Genomic DNA, 10,568 nt, shown 5'->3' on the forward strand with positions numbered 1-10,568 from the left:
AAATCTATGAAAAGGTACTTGAAGATTAGTGATTTTCTATTCAAAATTTTATGAAAGATTACTTAAGTGCTTCAATTTTCAATTTCTCTTTTGTGAACAGCAGAGTATATAATTTATTTCGGAATTTTATTGCATAAAGTTTGAAGATTCAGACTATTCTATTAGTCCAACCCTAAATGTGTCATTATTTCCCACTGGCATTATTATTCATATGATGCAAATACATTAAGAAGAGCTTTGTCCTACCACTGCTATAGGACTATGGTCTTCTCCCCTATAAATATTTTTCACTGTACTGCTTTAATAAAATGATGATTAGCCAGTAGACAGACAGGAAGTATAGGCAGGGCAACCAGAACAGGAAGGAGGAAACTGGGAGGAGGAAACTATGTCAGTCTGCAGTTGTAACCCAGACACAGGGAAAGAAAGATGAGAATGCCTCACTGATAAAAGGTACCAAGAGCATGTGGCTAACACAGACAAGAATTATGGGTTAATGTAAGTTACAAAAGTTAATAAGAAAGCCTAAGTTAATAGGCTAACCAATTTATAATTAATGTAGGTCTCTGTGTGTTTCTTTGGAACTGGGTTGGACAGAACCTCTGTCAATACTACCACAACTTGATATGCCATGTTGTGTTGACTCCCTTGGGAGGCCTGACCTTTTCTGAGCAAAAAGAGAGTAGAGGATGTTTTAAAAATAATTATTTTGTATTATATTATATTTATCAAAGTCATAACTCTTAATAAAATTGCCATGCTTATATTTTATTTTAATAAACACCTAATTATAACATAAAATGCCTACATGCCTACTTCAGTATTTATATTTTGAAATCTGTAAATCAGTACTTTTTCCACCAAAGCTGCTTGGGAATCACAAAGACAATAAGTGATCATGTACTTCATGTATCTTTCCTCTACTTCTGTGAAACAGAATAGGAGAAAAATAATAGCTTAGAATGCTGTGTGTTAGAAGAGTAGAATTGTGATCATGCTGGCTGTCCCACAGTTATAAAGGATACCACTAATTACAAGTTTTAAATGAACCAGCTGTGTTTGAACAAAGCTACACAAAAGATTCTTGTTCCTTTAGTAACATAGTAAGAAAAGGAGAAAAATAAAAGGAAAGAAATTTTGTATAGTTTGATAAAAATTTGACTGCAAAATATTTATTGAATATTCAATATATTCAATATTTACTGAATATTAAATATATTTATCGAAATTTATTTATTGTTTGTTATATATATAAGTGCATGTAGCAAGGATATATATTTATATAATCATGAAACAATTTAAATCTCAGTCAATACCTTGCTTTTTTTTTAAGTTAATTGGACTTTTTATTATTTAATTATTTATTAAAGATTTCTGTCTCCTTCCTGCCGCCAACTCCCATATCCTTCCCCCTCCCCCACTCAACTAGCCCTCTCTCATCAGCCTGAAAAGCAGTCAGGGTTCCCTGCCCTGTGGGGAGTCCAAGGTTCTCCCCCCTCCATCCAGGTCTAGGAAGGTGAACATCCAAACAGCCTAGGCTCCCACAAAGCCAGTGTGTGCAGTAGGATCAAAACCCAGTGCCATTGTTCTTGACTTCTTAGCAGTCCACATTGTCTGCTATGTTCAGCGAGTCCGATTTTATCCCATGCTTTTTCAGAACCAGTCCAGCTGGCCTTGGTGAGTTCCCGAAAGAACATCCCCATTGTCTCAGTATGTGGGTGCACCCCTCGCGGTCCTGAGTTCCTACATTGTTAAAAGAGAAAATTTAAACTTCTCCTTGATTTCTTCATCCAAAATGGACTTATTAGTATCTGTTTTGTCAAGGTCACCAATCACCCAGGGGAATTTTGTGCATAATAACATGAAGTTCTTTCTCTGGAAGTGAAACTTGGCATGCTTAGATGATCACTTATTGCCATAAGGGTAACTTGAGTCCTAGGTTGCAAGAATCTCAATGCTCTCTAAAATTAAAGGGGGATAAATGCCTTACAGGATTTTGTGGATATTTGGAAGATAAAATCACATGTTGTCTATTATGGTTATGTACATAGTGAGAAAGCAATAAATTATGAACTCATCATTAAGGCCATCATTTAAAATTCATATGCAAATGAATTTTTGAATAAAATCAAATATCAAATATACCAGGTCAGTATTAATCCAAATAAACAAAAGGAAAGCTAGAGAGAAAACTTCAGACCTTATGAATTGTTTGGATGCAGAGAATTTGTATGTTTGCTTTCTTCCTCATTCATATAATAGATTTAAAAGTTTTTGAAGGAATCGCTGTTAAGGAAAATATGGGGTATTATAGAAAAATTCTCTACTTATGATGCAGTTTACTAACTCTTACTTGGTGTGGTTCTTAAGTTCATTTGTGTCCACATGAAAATTTTTATTTTGATGTTTAAGACTGTACATCATCTGAGAAGGAAACAAAATTAGTAAAATCTGAATTGATGATGAAGATTTAATGGAATTTTCTTTGACTCTCTAATGGACTTTTTTCTTTCTTTCTTTCTTTCTTTCTTTCTTTCTTTCTTTCTTTCTTTCTTTCTTTCTTCCTTTCTTTTGTTTGGTTTTCATCAAGACAGGGTCTCTCAGGATCTCTCTATAGTTTTGAAGACTGTCCTAGAACTAGCTCTTGTAGACCAAGCCAGCATCAAACACACAGAGATCTGCCTGCCTCTGTCTCCTGAATGCTGGGATTTAGGGCATGTACCACCTCTGCCCAGCTACTCACAAATGGATTTCTAAGTATCTCTTATTGGAAAATATTTTCATTGAAAATGAACTGTCTCTAAAACTTTATTGTCAAAATTGAACTTAGTAGCAAAGAAAATCTATCTTCTGATTAATGACATCCACTTTTTGTTGTTTTATTTTTTTTAAATATCTGCTTTTTGTTGAGTTGCTCTAGAACACACTAATCTGAGGTTGAAGCTGTCTCCCACAGCCGCCCATGTACTGAGCTCACAAACATGAGTCACCATGACCAGAGTCCAACAATACCTACTTTAGAAGGTGATGAATCAAAGTAATTTTTTTCATTTAGTTTTGAAATAAAGATTCCAAATCTTCCTTTATTTCTGAACTTTGTTATGTTTGCTTATCTTATATTAGAAAGTTGTCAAAGTTATACTAATAGAAATTTATTTACAGCCTTGTGCGGTCCAATTATCACACATCAAGAAAGATGTCTATTCTGGATTTACCATTTAAAAAACTAGAAGAGACTCATTTTCTCTTTTCTTTCCTGTCTTTAGACTGAGATACATAAGTTTTTACTCTTTGTCTTAGTCCATCAGACACTTTGCGCTCTAGAGGGAAATAATTGCTTTTATTATAGAGGAACACTGACAACACAAGGTTTCTCTTTGGACAGTGGATGGCTGGCAACCCACCTCTGTTAATGTCAAATTTGCTCACCCCAGAGATTGATGAGCTACTAGCTGGACGATGAACTAATAAAGACCCTCATACAGCTGCTAAGAAGGGTCACAGCTCTTTCCAGCACCAGCTAGAAAATTGTGTAAATAGTTCTTCAGCTATATGCATAAACAGGATCCTATTCTCTTTGCCCCTACAGTAATGAATATTCTCATTCAAGCTCAAAGAACAACAAGATATCTAAGCCAGAGTAACTGGCATATGTATCTAGAGATTTCAAATGTGCAATCCTCCCCTGCTTTGGACATCCTTGCTGTGTTGTTCCTCTGCACTTCTGTCCCCTGTCTAGTTTTCTATGTTGGGAAATGGAATCTTCACATTCTTCGTTCCTATCAACACTTATCACTCTGTTTCCCCAAGTGACCCACTACTCTAGCTTAAAATCAGTTGTCATGGGACAGGTGGGGTTTAATGTTTACTTCAGCCAGAGTTAAAAATATCATGGAAAGCCATTTCTTTGATGATTTTTAGGAAAACTTTAACTATCAGAGTAGAAAAAATGAGGTAAATAATTTTCTCAGTTGTCACATTCAACAACCAGTCACATACTTCACTGAAATCTAGCCATTGACTTCTTTTATTTATATCTGTAGCAATTTTGTCTTCTCAAGAGGGGTAGGCATTTTATTTGACTTTGTATCCTGAGTGCTCACCACTGTGATTGGCACACACAGAATACTTTGGCATGCTTGCTTAGAGAACTTGTGCTTAGTAAGTGATGCCCAGTTTAAAACAACAGGAGAAACTGAGACATTTAATGGGATAAAACCTTACAAAATGCCATGTTTTCTTTTTTTTTTTTATTCTATTCATGTCTAGCTATATAAGGTAGGCAAATTCAACCTTCACATGTCTCAAAAAAAAAAAAAAGAAAAAAGTAAATAAATTATTGTCAGGTCAAAAACACACAAACCCAAGATACTCAATACAACTGTATGCTATATAGGCAAAAGGAACTACAAAAATGACAGCTTGTTTAGTGATAATGCAAAATGTCAACGAATTGGATTGAACCCTTACCTTTGCCAAACCATTTCTTTAAAAAATATGGGATTCCACCTGTTGCCATACAATATAAACAACGATGAGCTAAAGATTTGAATGCAATCTCAAAAAATTAATTTCTTGATAATAATAGTTTTAGAGTTTCATATTTAATAATATGTATATTTTAATAAAATGTTTTATATACAGTAAATAATGTATATAGATTCACACAGATATAAAATAAAATCCTTTATTATTCTAATTTTGTAACTTTTGTACATGTGAATTTTAATTACACTATTTTTCTTCATATAAACACCTTCAAAGGTTATCTTATAAAATATATATTTATAAAATGGAATACACCCACAGAATTATCATTTTCATTTGTTCATTAATCCTAATGGTTTATGGTTATACAAGGTTACATATATGCACAGGTTGAAGAGTGTATGTCTTTGTGTGTTGAGAGAAAAACAATATCCTGCGGCTTCCATGCCTCCTTCACATTTTACCTAAAGGCAAATCACAACAAAGTTAAAATAAAACTGTACCATAATTCTATGCATATTCATCAAAAACTATTTTAAACAAGTGTTGTTAAAGCTGAGAAATGATAAGGAGTTATAAAATGCAAGACTGGAAAGGTAAATTTGTCTCCCAATTATAGATAATAAATGTTTCAAAGACAGAGAAATAGAAAACCTTTTTTTCTATCAATACAAAAGGTAGGATACATGAAATTGGTCATTAGAAGTACTGCTTACCATGCAGTGCGATGTGTAAATCACTGAAATAACATATCTTTATAACCAATATATATATTTTTTTAGAAATTCCTCTGCCACATGCATCATCAATGTGATAGGAGTTACTGAAAAGGTTTAGAAAATATGTAGAAGGAGTTAGCTATTCGCATGTTAGAGATTCGTTTTGGTTTCATAAAGGATCTTTACATTGGAGAATAACAAGGTGTCACCCTTGAATAAGAAGACATAATGAATGTTGACATCCAAATTGTTCTGTAAATGAATTAAATGGCATTCAAAATAGTACCTAATTATTATTTAGATTGTGTTTATATTTCTAAACTCTTCTTGAGCCACAACAAATACTATAGAAAGTAAGTGAAATCCATTGTGATGGAAAATAATAAATTATGGAAACGCTGAATAGATTGACTCCTAGGGAGAGAAAGGGGAATAGCAAGAGAGAAAGAGAGAGGGAAGGGGAACAGAGAAAGAGAGAACATCACAGAGAAAATATCAGTTCAAAAATGTGTATTCAAAAAAAAACTTTTTTTTTTTTTTTGGAAATGAAACCTGAGTTTGTCCCACTTTACAATATATTACTTTTATTTATCCTTCAAAAGCTCCTAATGATCAATGTTGGAGGAGGCCCTCTTGTTAATTCCCAATCGCCTGGCTAGCTTAGACCCAAAATATTCACAAAGAAACTGTATTAATTAAATCACTGTTTGTTCCATTATTTCTAGCTTCTTTTTTTCTTTTTTTTTTAAAATTTATTTATTTATTAAAGATTTCTGTCTCTTCCCCACCTCCGCCTCCCCTTTCCCTCCCCCACCCCCAATCAAGTCCCCCTCCCTTGTCATCCCAAAGAGCAATCAGGGTTCCCTGCCCTGTGGGAAGACCAAGGACCATCCACCTCCATCCAGGTCTAGTAAGGTGAGCATCCACGAAACTGCCTAGTCTCCCACGAATATTAACCTTCATCAGGCGATGAAAGGAGACAGAGACAGAGACCCACAATGGAGCACCGGACTGAAATCTCAAGGTCCAAATCAGGAGCAGAAGGAGAGAGAGCACGAGCAAGGAACTCAGGACCGCGAGGGGTGCACCCAAACACTGAGACAAAGAGGATGTTCTATCGGGAACTCACCAAGACCAGCTGGCCTGGGTCTGAAAAAGCCAGGGTTAAAACCGGTCTCGCTGAACATAGTGGACAATGAGGACTACTGAAACCTCAAGAACAATGGCAATGGGTTTTTGATCCTACTGTACCTATTTCTAGCTTCTTATTGGCTATCTCTTATTAACTTAACCCATTTCTATTAATCTGTATAGCGCCACCTGGATGTGGCTTACCAGGCAAAGCTCCCAGCATCTGTCTCTGGTGCCTCCATGGCTTCTTTCTAACTCAGTCTTTCTCCTCCCATGCTATAGGCCAAGCCAGTTTCTTTATTCATTAACCAATAAAAGCAACATATAGACAGAAGGACCTCCTAGAAAAGAACAAAGCTAAGTTTTAAAGTTTCTTCTTCTAAAAGTGGCGTGTTTTATAAAAAAAAAAAAGTTCTCCTTTCAATGGGTCAAACTAAATTATCCAGTTTATCATATATATATGGTACTTTAGCATGATCCCTGGAAGTAAAGAGTAGGAAATAGAGTATTATTTTCTGAGAGAAATTGTAATGATTTCTCATGTCAATATATTTCCCATTAAAAGAGAACATTTACTCTATTTTCTTTTGATATCTATATGAATAGGGAAATTAATATACTTTCGCCAAAAATTATTTTTGTATTAAACCCTGTTGTAGCTTAGTAATTGGTTCTTTGTACCTTGAAAATATTGATTTAATCCAGAATTCTGCTGAGAACTTAGTTGAGTAGAATTCATTGATATACAGGGTAATGTTAAGGCAATCGTTGAACAAAAGGAAATAAAAAGCTATTGCAGGGCCTGGCTGGGGCCGGAGGGTGTCAGGCCTGTGCTTGCATGCTCTAAGTGGGCTCTAGGCTCGGAGGAGACCGCTGGCATCCCTTGAGCCTTCTGGAAGTGGTTCCTGGAAAATAAAAATTAATTTTGTGGACCGCAGTGTAATCCTCCTGGACAAGGAAGCTACGGCAAGACTTGTATTTATTCTGTAAAATATGGAGTGAGAGCTGGAAAATGGAGAACCTGCTGAAATTAAGATCATCAAAGAAGCATACGAGAAGGCCTATTTGTTTATCAGTAAAGGGCTGACTGAACACGGATAAAGGGCTGACTGAACACGGATGAGCTAGAGCAGAAGACGCAAAGAACTACTACTATAAGCAAGGAATAGGACACCTGCTTAGGGGCATCAGTGCGTGGAAGAAGAGCCGGGGTCCCTAGGCCCTGCATGGGAGTCTGCCAGACATATGCAACAGAAGATGAAAGAAATATTTCAGAATGTCTGCACCAGGCTAGAGATCTTAGACAAGGGCTTTGTCACATCTCTACGGAATGACCTTCAGGATGTGCCCAATGATACCCAGAGTTCCCTCCGAAAGATACCTGCAAGAAGTCCCCAGAGACAGATTCCGTTAGTTCAGCTCCCCCAGTTTGTTGAAGTAGATGGGAGGGAGCATCTCTGGGGCAGGTACTACAGGTGCCAGGCCAGGTGCTGCACCTTCTGCTGGGCCCTTACCTTCGCCCAGCTGTCCTGCTGAAGCACCCCAGCCTACAACCCCCAGGCTGCTGAGGGTCACTACACAGTTTCCTATGGAACAAACTCCGGGGAATTCTAGTCAGTGCAAGAAGACTTCTATTGGAACTTTTCCCAGTCTCCCCCTCTAGAGACCTTGGGGCTCAATGCAGACGAGCTGATTTTGATACCAAACAGAATGCAGATGATTTTTGTAAACCCTGCGGGAGAGGTTAGAGCTCCATCACACCCTGGGTACCTGCGCATCGTGAAATTCTTGCATAATTCTCTGGATACGGTTCTGAACAGTCCTCCTGGGTTTCTCCAGGTGTGTGACTGGTTGTACATCTAAGTTCCTGATAGGTCGTCAGTTCTGAAGTGCACCGCGGGAGCTCACATGTTTCCAGACACCATTACAAGCCGCAGGGTGCTTCGTAGGAGTCGTTCTGTCATCTGAGCTGCCAGAAGATGACAGAGCTGTTGGAGGATCTGTTGAGGCAGATGTCTGATCTTCGGCTCCAGGCAAACTGGAATAGAGCAGAAGGAGAAGATGAATTCCAGATCCCTGGGAGAGCAAGACACCCCTCTGAGCCGCGGAAGGAAGCTTCTGGCACCGATATCAGGCAGTAGGGTTCTTCAGATTCTTCAGTAGACCAAGGCAGCAAGGATACACGCCATAAAGGAAAGCGTGGGAAAAAGACTAAAAATACTTCAAGTGAAAAAAAGTTAATTTGAATCAGATTGTGCCCTGTGAGCCAAGTTCAGAATAAAAATCGAAAGAACTACCTGAATGGAGCTAGAAAGTGGCCCACAACATTCTGTCAGGTGGTTCCTGGGCGAGCCAGGGTTTAGTCAAAGGTGCTGAATTTCCTAGCAAAGCAATCCAAAAATGAGCTTCTAAACTCTGAGTGAGCATTCAACTAGAAAAAAAAAAAAAAAAAAACCTGTGGAAGTGAGTCCAGTTGTCACCAGGGGCCTCTACATAGGGAAGCAGGCAGGAGGAGCAGCAAAAGTCGGCCAGTTCCTGGTTGATGGCGTCTGCACTGTAGCAAATTGCCTTGGCAAAAAGCTCATTCCGTGTGTCAAGTAGCATGGAAGCACACTAGTTCCAGAATCTCTTAAGAGAGACAATGATGTGAAGTCCACTCTGGATGGTGCCATGGTCGTGGCAGAGAGTAGTGTTCAAGGATTTTCATCTGTCTGACAGGACTTGGAGTGTGTGGCTAAGTGCATCGTCAGCAATGTGTCTGCAGAAACTGTACAAACGGTCAGATACAAGTATGGGCACAATGCAGGAGAAGCTACACACAAAGTGGGGGACTCTGCTATCAGCGTTGACCTCACTGCCTATTATATTGGCAGCATCGGCATCAAAGCCATGGTGAAGAGAGTGGCAAAGCAGACGGGGCACACACTCCTTGAGGACTACCAGATCATTAACAGCTCTCAGAAGGAAAGCCAGGGAGGTGCAAGCACAGATGTGAGAGGAAACAGAAAAGCAGACGGGGGAAGAGGAGAAAGGAGCAAAGAAGAAAGATGAATAACAGGAGTTCTGGGAGTGACCTACACCAAAGCCTTACCAGAAGGAGTGTGTGAGATAGCAGACGTGGATTCTCCACACAAGTAACAGTGGTATTCATTCCTACAAAATGACTGTCAGAAGTTTGGACCATGTGTCCACTCACAAGAAAAATAATCAGTATTCTTACATCTGGCCTCTAGAAATATACAGTTTATAGTCTCAGTGAGTTTATTTTCCCTTAAATGAGGCTCAAATATTTTTGCAGTCAAAACAAAGCTTTTTACAAAAAGCAATTGCATTTCTGTCCTACCCAACTGGGTCACCATTCCCAGTTACATGACAGCAGAGTTCACTTCCACTGCAGTGCTTCCAGGAACACCTTATACCACAATTTAATTAAGCTCGGTTGAGACAATCAAATCAATGTTGTCTTGGCAGTATCATGAGCAATAGATCACTCTCTTCAATATTCACTTTCACTGCTAGGTCCTCACACATACTCTTTAGAAGTCAGTGTTTGCAGCCTGGATGACACATGCTTCACGAGTTCTTTCTGTCCCTTTCAGAACCATTGTCAGCAGGTAGAAAGCAGAAGCTGCATCGAAATTCTGGGGACTTAGAATGACCTCTGTCAGAGTTCTTCTGCCATGAAATATGCATGATTCGTAATGTTCAAACTCCTAAAAACCTCAAGAAGTTTGACTTCATGTTATACTAGTAGATTGATGTCAATATATCAGGTTTGGCTGTTATTCATTTTCATAATAGAAGAACAAAATTAATGACATAGTTATTGTGAAGAAAGTCCATTAAGTCTGTATTTTAAGGTGTCCAAACGGATGTCTAAACTGTCCCCTGCAATCAGCTATTGAAACCTCTTTATGTTGTGTTCTAATGATATTGAATTGAACAAATGTTTCCTTCTTTTTAAAATAAATTTAATTATCTGTCCACAAACATGCACGCTCAAAGACAGAGGGATGGACTGACATTTCAGAATCCAAGCTCTTAATGCTCTTCCTCAGGTTCAAAGCTTTGATCAATTATACAACAGCAACCTTGGAGATCAAAGAATCCCTAACTGCTAGTGAGCAAATACAGGGAAGCGAATAACAGTGTGCGGAACTCATCCAAAAAATATCGTGCTACAGAAGGAAGAACAGGATCATGGAGCAAAAAGTTTATTTTTATTTTGTT

The 10,568-nt window shown here is 38.0% G+C and overlaps 1 pseudogene; it reads left to right on the forward strand.

The window, feature by feature from the left end:
- Positions 1-7,331: 7,331 nt before the first annotated feature.
- LOC126504775 (spartin-like) lies at positions 7,332-9,991 on the forward strand (annotated as a pseudogene).
- Positions 9,992-10,568: the final 577 nt, after the last annotated feature.

Source organism: Alexandromys fortis, unplaced genomic scaffold, assembly GCF_014885135.2.
Source record: "Alexandromys fortis isolate MF-2015 unplaced genomic scaffold, M_Fortis_MF-2015_v1.1 scaffold_32, whole genome shotgun sequence".
NCBI lineage: Eukaryota > Metazoa > Chordata > Mammalia > Rodentia > Cricetidae > Alexandromys > Alexandromys fortis.